This window comes from Lissotriton helveticus, chromosome 7 (genome assembly GCF_964261635.1).
Source record: "Lissotriton helveticus chromosome 7, aLisHel1.1, whole genome shotgun sequence".
In the NCBI taxonomy this organism is placed as follows: domain Eukaryota; kingdom Metazoa; phylum Chordata; class Amphibia; order Caudata; family Salamandridae; genus Lissotriton; species Lissotriton helveticus.
Window position 1 is genome coordinate 1,372,096,161 of NC_136068.1, and position 12,499 is coordinate 1,372,108,659.

Below are 12,499 nucleotides of genomic sequence, written 5' to 3' on the forward strand. Positions count from 1 at the left end.
AGTGAGTAGTAGAGAATAGTAGAGTAGTAGAGAGTGTGTAGTAGAGTAGTGAGTGTGTAGTAGTGAGTGTGTAGTAAAGAGTAGTGGAGTGAGTAGTAGAGAGTGTGTAGTAGATTAGTAGAGAGTGTGTAGTAGAGAGTGTGTAGTAGAGAGTGTGTAGTAGAGAGTGAGTAGGAGAAAATAGTAGAGAGTGAGTAGTAGAAAATAGTAGAGAGTAGTGAGTGTGTAGTTTGAGTGTGTAGTAGAGAGTGTGTAGTATAGTGTCTAGTAGAGTGTGTAGTAGAATGTGTAGTAGAGTGTGCAGTAGAGAGTAGTAGAGTGAGTAGTAGAGAGTGAGTAGTAGAGTAATACAGATTGTGTAGTAGAGAGTCTGTGGTAGAGAGTTTAGTAGAGAGTGTACAGTAGAGTGAGTAGTAGAGTAGTAGAGTGTGTAGTAGAGAGTGTGTAGAGCATTGAGTGTGTAGTCGAGAGTTTGTAATAGAGAGTGTGTAGTAGAGAGTGAGTAGTAGAGAATAGTAGAGAGTGTGTAGTAGAGTAGTGTGTGTAGTAGAGTGTATAGTAGAGAGTGTGTAGTAGAGAGTGAGTAGTAGAGAGTGTGTAATAGAGAGTGAGTAGTAGAGAGTAATAGATAGTGTGTAGTAGAGAGTGTGTAGTAGAGAGTAGTGAGTGTGTAGTAGTGTGTAGTAGAGATTGTGTAGTAGAGAGTGTGTAGTCATCACATGCTTTATTTTGATACAAAAGTCATAAAAGCAACACGAAACAAAAATAACACAACCACAAGACTACATACAGATTTAAAAGTGAAAATGTTACAGTGACACAAATACAATTAGTCATCATAAAATCGAGTTAAAACAGGAAAAGAGTTCATAGCTTGAAAATGCACAGAGAATACTTCAAGGTGCTAGAAGGATTGCCAACATTTAAAAGGATAAAATAAAGTGCTTGTGCGCGATAGTATTTTCAACAATAAATGTTAATAGTTTATAAAATTGGCTGCTGGCTGAATGGCTAGAACTACTACATCTTCTTTACAAGTGCTTTTCTTCGTATCAGCCACGCTTGGCCCACAAACTTTGCCATACAACAAGATATAAAAGGTCTGGTTTTCAGTTTTGAGAATTCGAAGTGCAACATGGTGATCCCGTGTTCCAAACTGACGGCAGAGCGGGCTCAACTATTTTTCCCGCAATATTTTGTACGCCGGACAGGCAAACAAGATATGTGCGATGCTTTCCACAGGGGCCAGACAACTAGGGCAATCTTTTCCATTACTGGTGGACCACTTTACCGTCACCTCCCCTACTGGGAGAGAGCCGTACCTGAAGTGCATTTACAGTATTCTATCTCTCGGCACTTTAATTAAATCCAGGTAGGGTTCAAAGTATCTACTTTGCTTATGTAAGTAGAACTCTGTTGACAATTTACCCATATTAGTTCTTCTAATATTTATTTATTGTATTTATTTGTGTATTTTTTAAAGCGCGCAGCTGCCCCAACGGGGCGTCCCGGCGCTAATGGATATGGCAACAGTAATTGTGAGGTATCTTGTTAAAGGCCATTGGTCCACCCATTCCCTTGTTAATATCACATTGGTCCACCCATTCCCAGTAGAGGCATATTAGTACTTCCCTCGTTGGTGGTTCCTGACTGGCCCAGCAACCACCAAGCCCAATTGCCGAAAGCATCTTTTTGGTATTGCGTATCCAGCCTATTTTCCCCCGGTATCAAGCCTAGCGACCTTAGTAAGTGCCTCTGCGTATGTAGAGAACTTCGGTGTCCTCCTAATGCGGGCCCAGAAGAGTAAAGGGCGCCACCTGACTATGTCGTTTATCGACCGCCAACCCATATCTAAAAATAGCGTGGTAAGTGGAATGTATTTTGGTGCTGACACTAGATCTCTTACGAATTTATGTTCTGCAATGGAGAGCTCATCCAATTTGTCGTATCCCCAAACTTCGGCACCCTATAGGGCAGCACTGACCACCTTTGCGTTGTATATCTGGAGGGCTGGGGCTACAGGTCTTGTGTGGGAAAGGCAATGTTCCTTAACCACTGCACCTGACGTACGCTTATGGGCCATCAACAACTTTCCCAGGTGCGGCCTCCAAGACATTTTATCGGAGAACCTTACACCTAAGTAGTCAAAGGTATCAACCTTTTCGAGGGGGGTCCCTCCTAGAAGTGGGCCCTTCCTGCATGCCCTATGAGGATTAAGGCCATAAATTCGGTTTTACTGGCATTTATGATGAGGCACCGCGTTTCGCAGAAGTGATGGAATCTGTCAACTAAGAGCTGTAGCCCCGCCGGGGTCTTAGATATCAACAACGTGTCGTCCGCGAACAACAAGGTTGGTATCTTTTCCCCCCCAGGGTCGGTGTGTCTGCTGGCTCCTCTAAAAGAAAGTCCTCCACCCCGTTCACATATAGAGAGAACAGGGTGGGGGCCAAGACACAGCCCTGCCTTACACCTCGCTTGACAGGGATGCGCTCGGTGAGTTGACCCTGGTCTCCACACCTGACCTGGGCATAGGTCCCCTCATGCAATTGAATCAATAAGTTGAGGACAAAGGGGGTCATACTCATTTCATCGAGCGTGTCCCATAGCCTGGATCTAGGGACCTGGTCAAAGGCAGTCTTCAGATTGATGAATGCTAAGTAAAGACTGCCTTTGCCTTGTACCACGACCTTCCAGTAAATCAGAAGAAATCTGAATACATGATCCATTGTCCCGGTCTTTGCTCTAAAACCGCTTGAAACTGGGAAAGAATGTCCCCTTCTTCGGACCATGCCTGGATCCTTTGCAGTAGCATCCGACCAAATACCTTCTGCATAGCATCCATCAAGCTTATTGGTCGATAGTTAGCGGGATCATCCCTGTCTCCCTTTTTGTATATTGGAACTTTTCAGCAGACTTCCACGTCGCTGGGACAGGTGCATCTGTAGCTATGGCTTTAGATAGTATTAAGATATAGCATGTCCATTGTACACGATCAGCCAGAAATAGATCGCCTAGTAGGCCATCCGGACCTGCGGCCTTTGCAGGAACTATTTTACTTATAGCTGTTTCAAATTCCTTAGACGTGAAAAGTTCCTTCTCTAATGGGTGCCCAAATTGCCCTATTGGTTCTCCCTCTTGGCTATCTCCTACAATACAATAAAGCCCCTCAAAATGTTTGAACCATGCTTGTCTTGTAATATGGTTTGCGGGCTGGCGTGGGCCTGATCTACTGCCCCAGGTAACCAGTTTCCAAAAAAGATTGTTATCCTTAGATAAACATGCAGCATTCAGCTGTTCCCAGCGAGAAACATCCCATGCTATCTTAGCCTTACATTGGGCAACTTTGTAGGACGTTCTAGCAGCTTTTATTTGTGTTTTGTTTTTCCACTTGATAGCCTTGATTAAGGCCAGCCTGTTTTCCCTACAATCCGTGTTAAACCAGGAGTAAGGGTTCTTGGCAAAGTCACTTGCTTTCGCCTTTTTTGGTGTGGTCAAGAAGTATTCATTGATTTTAGTGCTTGTATACTCATGGATCCCAGGTACTTCTAGAAATCTTGTAGTACTAACTGCCGCAGTTTGAAGCTTGGCCATGCCGGTAGCTAGTTCTTGTTTAATACCGGCAATTTTGCTCTCACTAAATGCTACCTTTTCCCACTTCAGGGTCTTTTTACAATTTGATGGAACTACATTTTTGGTGACTGACAGGGACTGCATGTTCGCTCGCTCCGAGGATTTTACAACCCAAAGGGGTTTCAGGGTTAGGCGCAAGGAGTTATGATCGCTGACTGTTGTTGTGCCCACTCTCATATCGATGAGATGGTCCCATAGTCTAATATCTAAAAGGATATAATCCATCCGTGATGAGCCGCTAGTTCTATTAAAAGTATTGGCCCTTCCCTTATCAGATAGTGACCTGCCATTGGTGGCTCTTAGGCCATACTCCATAGTAATGGAGTTCATTTGGAGAACCTGTTGGGTCCACCTTTTAACTGGTTGAAGATCTAGTTGGGATATAGCCCAACTAGCATCTTGGGGTTCAATCTCCAACAGTTCCTCCACAAACAAGGGTTCATATGTGCAGTTAAAATCACCTGCGACTATGGTCTTGCATGAGGTGGACATTTGTCCAAATATTCCTTTAATGCAGAAATCGTAGTAGATGGCATACCACTCTTGGTCCCTTTTGCATATATATTAAAAATCTCAATTTGGCTACCACCCATGGGTCCCCTGATACTTAGCCACAAAATGTCTGGACTTAGACATGTATTGGAGGTGATTCGGCAATCAAGAGCTATGCTTGTCCAGACAATCAGGCCGCCCGAAGGGCGCCCTTTCCCAATAGATTTTGCCGGGATAAAGTGGCAAGTGTAGCCATATTTATATAAGGGTTCCAAGCTCCACGTCTCCTGGAAGATACATATGTCGAAATTCCCGACAAAGTCATTCCAATGAGGGAGAGGGAGTTTGCTATTTAATCCTGCCACGTTACAAGAAACTTTTTTTAATTGCTGACTGGTGGTGCGTAGCGCCCTTTGTGGCGAGATAGCATTATTTCCTACAATAAGTTCTAATGATGGTGAATCAGTGGGAAAAGGTGGGTCATTGCCGAATGCCTCGTCTAGGTGTGTAATTGCCCCATTTTTGCCAGCTAAACAGCAAGAAACTTGTGTATGGCGATTAGGGCTGGCAAAAACAGTCAGAGGAGGATATTTTGACAGTCAATCATTGGTCTCCAAAGAGGATGTGCTTGCAAGGTGAATTATTGCTTGTGTGGAATGTATATTGCCTGACTTATATGAGGGCCGGTGTCTAAACTGTATAGAAGAGCCATTCGGGCGGCAGGTGCGGTACTCCAGAGCTAGGAAGTTCTCCGCAATCTCTGGGTCCTTTAGGGTAATTTCAATATCATCAACTTTGGAAAATGGTGCGCAACATCGCAGAGCTATGAGTATATCATTTCTAATCACCGAGTGGCATCTACTAGTATGGCGAATCCAATGAGTTACTTTGTTCATTAAAGATTCTTCACTCTCAAAGATGTTCTTAGTGGTAGTGTTAAGTCTCGGGACATTAATCATAAATATTTTGTGGGGTTGTATTCCGTTGCTAATGGCTATTGCAATTGCAGGAGTTGGAAGTGCTCGAAAGCGAAATGCTAGAGGGTGGCTATGGGGTTGGGCCTGACATGACTGGGCAGTTTGTTTTATTAAAAGGGCATGCGAAGCGTGAGAGGTGGCCATCCTCTTAAGCCTGTCCTGTATGAAATTTTCGGGCCTAATCCTGCCGTAATTCGAATGCTCATTAGAAGAAGAATTCCTCTGCCATGATAAAGCAGGGATACCTATTTGAGGAGCATTAGTTTCACAGGAGGAATTTTTTGAGCTAGAGCTTGATGAAACTAAATGTTTATAGCTATTATTACTAGGCTGCGGGGGAAGACATTGCACAGGAGTAGTATTTGCCTTGCGGGGCATGGACTTCTTCGCTATGGTTGTAACTGGAGTTGTAAGGTCCTCTATCATTCTTTTTAATTCATCAATTTCTTATCTTAATGCATTTATAGCAAGGATAGCATCTAACGGTTTATTTTGATTCACCAAGCTACACACCCCAATGGGATCAGCTAAGCCATGAAGCAAAGGCTGTGAAGAATTCTCATTGCACTCATCTACAATAGTCAAAAGGGGACAAAATCTGTTGGAGCATGAGATAGTTAGCTCAGATTCAGGCGCGTCATGGGATACATTAGTGTTAGATTTAGCAAGGTGAATGTCGGGAGCTGGAGGCATATTCTGGATAGAAAGATCAGACTTATTTGAAGTAGTGGATAGTTTTTTAGATGATAACTTTTGGAACATCATTGAAATGACAGGGGGTTGGGCTGGTGTCGAGCTTAGAGAAGGTCTATCATCTAAGTCACCAGGGATCTGGGGTGCTAGTTGGTTACCCTCCAGAATTTCCTCGCACTCTTTTATTAAAGTATCTATCCTGTCGAGCACGCTGTTGCTGCCTGGATGTTTAAGAGACTTCCTGGCCCTCTTCCATTTGGTAGATTTGCCAACCCCACTCCCCCCACTCCTCCGATACCTTCCATGGACTTCCGCTTCCCCATATTTAGATGTCCAAGTATACCCAAGTGTCACCGGGAATAAAGTTGGTTAATGTCCACAGAACTTCCTGTTCAACCAATACTTAAAATAGTATTCCTCGACAAAAAAAGATTGCTAGATGCACAATTTATAAAGTGATCAATAAAAAAAAATAGAAAAAAATAAATAATACGATTCAAAGATGCGAAATCATCACAAGATACTACTGGAAGGGAACGGAGACACCTTTGGGGTTAGCTGGCCAGGGTGGGGTTTTGCTCATGTGTCTATTGTCAATGTCATGTAAAGGGAACCAGAAGTAGGGGAGGATAAAAACAGTATCTTGCTTAATTTGTCCACAGCGAGATCAAAGGGGGTGGCGCTGCCCTGTCTCCTCCTGTCAGTGATGGGCAAGGACGGGCCCGCCCTTTGCCCGGGCTTCGTCTGGGCACTGCCCACGCGCGTCCCACGCTGCGGGATCCTGCTTGCAATTAAGTAGGGCGCCTCCAGGCGCAAAGATGATGTTGCGCGAGGGGATTTGTGGGGCTGTGAGTCCTGGCCCCTGCTTGTCTCCCGGTCCAGGTGGCAGCAACAAGCTTGGGCAATTAAGTAGGGTGCCTCCAGGCGCGAAGATGACGTTACGTGAGGGGATTTGTGTGCCTGTGAGTCCTGGCCCCTGCTGGTCTCCCGGTCCCAGTCGCGGTGGCAGCAACAAGCTTGGATTGGCAAGCGTCCCGCATTGCGGGAGCCCGCGTGCAATTAAGTAGGGTGCCTCCAGGTGCGAGGATGACGTTGCGCCAGGGGATTTGTGGGGCTGTGAGTCCTGGCCCCTGCTGATCTCCCGGTCGCGGAGGCAGCAACATGCTTGGGCAATTAAGTAGGGCGCCTCCAGGCGCGAAGATGACGTTGCGCGAGGAGATTTGTGGGGCTGTGAGTCCTGGCCCCTGCTGGTTTCCCGGTCATGGTCGCCGTGGCAGCAAGAAACTTGGGTTGGCGAGCATCCCGCGCTGTGGGAGTCCGCTTGCAATTAATTAGAGGGCCTCCAGGCGCGAAGATGACATTGCGCGAGGGGATTTGTGGGGCTGTGAGTCCTGGCCCCTGCTGGTCTCCCGGTCGTAGTCGCGGTGGCAGCAACAAGCTTGGGTTGGCGAGCATGTGTAGTAGAGAGTGTGTAGTGTAGATTGTGTAGCAGAGAGTGAGTAGTAGAGTAGTAGAGAGTGTGTAGTAGAGAATGTGCAGTAGAAAGTGTGCAGTAGAGAGTAGTGAGTGTGTAGTAGAGTGTGTAGTAGAAAGTGTGTAGTAAAGATTGTGTAGTAGAGTGTGTAGTAGAGATTGTGTAGTAGAGAGTGAGTAGTAGAGTAGTAGAGAGAGTGAAGTAGAGAGTGTGCAGTAGAGAGTGTTTAGTTGAGTGTGTAGTAGAGAGTGTGTAGTAGAGAGTGTGCAGTAGAGAGTGTGTAGTAGAGAGTGTGTAGTAGAGATTGTGTAGTAGAGAGTGTGTAGTAGAGAGTAGTGAGTGTGTAGTAGAGTGTGTAGTAGAAAGTGTGTAGTAAAGAGTGTGTAGTAGAGTGTGTAGTAGAGAGTGTGTATTAGAGATTGTGCAGTAGAGAGTGAGTAGTAGAGTAGTAGAGAGTGTGAAGTAGAGAGTGTGCAGTAGAGAGTGTTTAGTAGAGTGTGTAGTAGAGAGTGTGTAGTAGAGAGTGTGTAGTAGAGAGTGTGTAGTAGAGTGTGTAGTAGAGAGTGTGTAGTAGAGAGTGCATCGTAGAGAGTAGTAGAGTGAGTAGTAGAGAGTGAGTAGTAGCGTAGTAGAGAGTGTGTAGTAGAGTGTGTAGTAGAGAGTGTGTAGTAGAGAGTGAGTAGTAGAGAGTGAGTAGTAGAGAGTGAGTAGTAGAGAGTGAGTAGGGAGGAGACACTTCACCTGCAGTGAAGGAGGCACACCTAAACCTCTGTCACAGAATGACGTCACTTTCAAAGTGGCCACTGGAAAGAACGGTGGTGCTCTGCCAAATATAGCCCTCCCCGCTATCTCTGTGTTGGCTTGGGGGCGAGATATCGAAAAATATAATCAAAAACATCTCTTCATTCAAAGGAAGTTCTGAAAATTTAGTACATTTTTCAAACTACAGGGTTTGAAGAGAACATAGAACAACTTGCTTTTTCGAATTTAACTGCCGACTTAATATTTCAATATTTCCCACGTCTGAAAGATTACTGAATCAGCTGTATTCTACAAGCATGTATAGCTGTGATACATGTAGCTAGTGTGAAATTGTTGGATAAAAAACTAATTAAGAAAAGTACATTTGAGAGCCCTTTTGTGTTCCGTGCAATTGCATAGCGCTTTACTTCTAATTTGTAGGGTATCCGGGAGCATTTATATTAGACTGAAATCAAATGAACCGCTCGCCCCTTGATTTCTCCCTCAGCAGTTTATATGTTAACAAGTAACAAAATGGAACAAACATTTTCTTGTAAAAAAAATAAAAGTGTGCAACAAAGGAATTATTATCTATTGGTTGTTCAAAATATGAGAACTGTTGTTAGTTGAACCTAAACGAAAGCCAGGAATGTCGGTTTAATACACTGCATTAAACAATTGAAGCATCACAGCTCTATTTTGCAAAATAAGGTTCACAGACCAGGTGAGCCCAGTGAAGCTCTTTCTTCTCATCCTGAAAGCCGGAGAGTGCTGTAACGCTACTCCTGCAGCAGCCGCCAGCTAGCTGCCTCGCCTCACGCCGAAATACAAAATAACAAGCGCTCGCTTTGGTGACATAGTCATTTTCTCTTTTTCTGCCGTGTCACTTGGATGGCCTGGCCTACTTTCCTTCTGAAGTAAAAGGTTTATTATCTTTATGGGGCCATGTGTTTGGCCCCATAAAGATAAGAAACCTTTTACGCCAGAAGGAAGGCAGGCCCGGCCGTCCAAGTGGAACGGCAGAAAAAGAGAAAAGTCTACGTCACAGAATGCTCTTTCCCAATGGCTGGCCACCGTTTAGCATAAACAGTGACGCCGGCCAATGGGAAAGAGGGGCGAGGCTTAAAGCCCCGTACTCAAAGCCCCTCTAAATCTTAAAATCTCACCAGCGAGACTGCACATGCGCAGCCTACACAGGCGAGACCTAAAAAGGAGAAATAAAGAGATTTCTCCTCGTTGTGCCTCCCTTACGCCTCCCCTGGGGAGGCATAGGTTTTTGTCGCTTCCTCAGAGTTTTGATTTCTCATTAATCTGGGGCAGTGTCAAAAAGCCATAGATGTTGCTGGAATGGCCGCCAGCAGAACCCATAGCACTCCCCTTTAATGCAGAAAACTGTGTTAAAGGGAACAATATTTATGAGGCAGCATTATGCCACAAAAAGTGGCTTGGTGCTGCCTCGTAAATATGGAGCAGGCTCCTGCATCACGGAACGTCACAAAAAGAGATGTTGCCCCAGCGCAAGGTGCCTCATAAATGAGGCCCTTAGAGTTTGGATGGGATGGAGTACCCTGTCTGACAAAACCTTGGTGCACCTGCTCTATTTTAAGTTGGGTGGCCCGTCAATTTTCTGATGGCAGGCTCCCACTGGCTCCTCTTTGGCAAACTTATTCCTATAGCCCGATGCAGTAGAGGGTCATTGGCATAAGGACATCATTTTTGCCCATCCTATTTAGAGTGGATGGTCTGATGTCTTTTTTTCTGTCTGCCACAACCATGTTTTCTCAAAAGAGTTTGGCGCATGGCCGCTGTGTCTTCAGAGCAGCCACCATGAAGACAGCTCATCTGAAGGCACAGAGATCAATGCAGGACCAGTGGTGACCCCAAAAATTTAGTAGGCGTAGCCCAGCCGGGATAGCAGAGGAGAGGATCTTTGCCATCCTGAGAGATAACAGGCCTCCTGCCAGAGTCAAAATTAGGTTCTTTGTTCTATCAGGGGCAGAAACACATTCTTATGCAGGGTGGGAATGGAGAAGGAACAATCCCAAAATTAGTGAGAAGGTGGGGATGGTGTAAGAGGGTTTCTTCATGTTGACATATAGTTTTCCTGTGAAGAAGAACAAAATAGCAAAATATTTAGGAAATATGTTTACTGATGCTTAAATGTATTGCTATTACTTCCACCTGTGGAAAGTTGCAATATTAGAAACCTGCCAGCAGTATGCCTAGAATTCTTTGATATTTCCCCAAAGCTCTGAAATTACAATTGTAGAGGTAAACTTACAGGAGTAAATGTCTGCTTTGTTTTGTGATTATGGCCCCATGATTCCTTAGCTGTCACATGGAAAATAGAGTTCACTGAGGTTTCATGGAATTTTGTGGTCTCTCCCACACGATAGGTGAAGAACTGTTCCCCTTGCATGCCCCATCCTGGCCTCATTTTCTCCGCTCATAGTCAGTTTTATTACCCCCTTAGAGTGGCTAAGATGAGGCATCCATATGTACAGCTCCAACCCCTCCACTGACAATCCATGAAGAGAGAATTATAAAGCTATTAATCATCCTCACATTTGGTGGGACGAAAATGTACAGCTGCAGACCCACCTCATACAAGCAACCGAGAGACAAAAAACAGAGACCCAGCTAACACTGCTTAGCAAAATGGACCTCACAGTTAACACAGGTTAACTAGTGAGACATCACAACATCTTCAGCCCCAATTTCATAAAGGAAAAAATGGGAAACTCCAGAACAGGCCTGGTCCTGGGTGAGCATTCTGGTCCATTACCCAGGAGGAACTAAGGATAAATATTCCACTATTCTGGAGAGTTGTATCTCCAGTGGTCATGTCCGTGTGAACTCTCTTGACACATCTTCTGCTCTGAGGCATAGCAACCAATGGTGTGAGAGAGCGCAAATCGAGAAAAAAATAGAAGTGCACCATATTTACAAGCACGTTGCATCAGTTTAGTAAAGATTACATAAGAGTGTCGAATTTATAGAGTGAAAATACATAAGAGTGTTTAATTAAAATAGAATGCATATATCAGTGTGAAAAGCTAATGTAGAAGTGTGTAGAGATGTTAGAATGATGTTGAAATCCCATGTTATGTGGCTGTGGTAGAGGAGAATGTAATGCTGCTAAACGTAGAAATGTGTAGGCCACATGGCAGTTCACAGAGAATGAAAGGTGCTGTTACACTCTCACATGATATGGATTTTAATGTTGTTGTAATTCAAAGTATTATTGATCATAGAACTGAAATATATGTTTTATAGAAGTGTTTCATATAACCATTGTGTGTAATAAGTTAGAATACTGTTTAGACTAAGAAATTAAAGGTTTACAGAGTGCACAGGCCCGTTTCATGTAATTCTAATAGGCTTGAATAGATAAGGTCATTTCTTTTGATCTGCATGTGTTAGTTAGAGGAATGTCATGTTAAGCATAAATTGCGGAGCCTGCTCGAAGGTTTACGACTTAGAAGATACGGTGGAGGCCGGAATTTGGGGCCCACTGTACAAGTGTCTGTTTGCAGGTGCAAGGAGGTTCCAATCAAGAGAGTGATGAATAGAGTTTTGTTCAGGGAGTCAGGCACAGGCCTGGAGGAGGCTTCAGGAATTTCCTGGGGGGTACCGTCCTGCCGGAGAAGAGCCTGAGAAGCAAGGTCAACGCTAACGATGGGCCCAGAGGAGTATCAGCATGGAAAATGCCAGAACCGACACCACGTGAGGGGCGTCTCTAAAGGGCGTTTCTATTGTAAATGTGATTTTTGTATTAGGGACAGCACCCCTGGGTGGAGTTAGGGCAGATGGTCTGAGGAACCTAAGAGAGCGGATGGGTAGGCAGATAGGATAACTGCGAGACACCGATTCACAACGAAGACTAAGGGAAGTGAGTGATCTTCTTTGGAAGTCACCACGGCTGACACCTTTTTTAGTTTAAGATTTTACTAAGTAGGGATGTCACTTAGTCTAGTGTAGGGACAGTCTAATCTGGATTTTTCTTCCTTTCTGTAAATGACTCACAAGCTACAGCTTGTGTCTATTCTTGCAACTCTGATGATCTTTTAATTGGTTTTGGTGATATTCTTCTGCCGACTAAGAGCATTTAGAAAATTTATGTTTGTATTGATACCAGTATATCTTATGAACCTTATTTTGAGATGTTTGTATCTCCAGTTAACTTTGGCTTTATAATAAACTTTTAAAACTTATTCGTAGCAAGTGGTTCTTTAGAGTGGTGTAAGTCCTTAACTGATTGACCTAGTAGTGGATTGCCTTTTACTCTATGACAGGTATCAACGGTTCAGTCGACCTGAGTTGGGATCTACACCTATAGCAATAGATCAGAAATCCCGCCGTAACAGTTGGTAGCAGAGACGGATGGTTACCTTCTAGAGGAAGGTGATCTAGATTAGGTTAAGATTACCCCAAGTTCCTTAGTGATCGAGAGATGAGCAGCGGAAGAATCGCCTGCCGAAGAAGGCGCTGA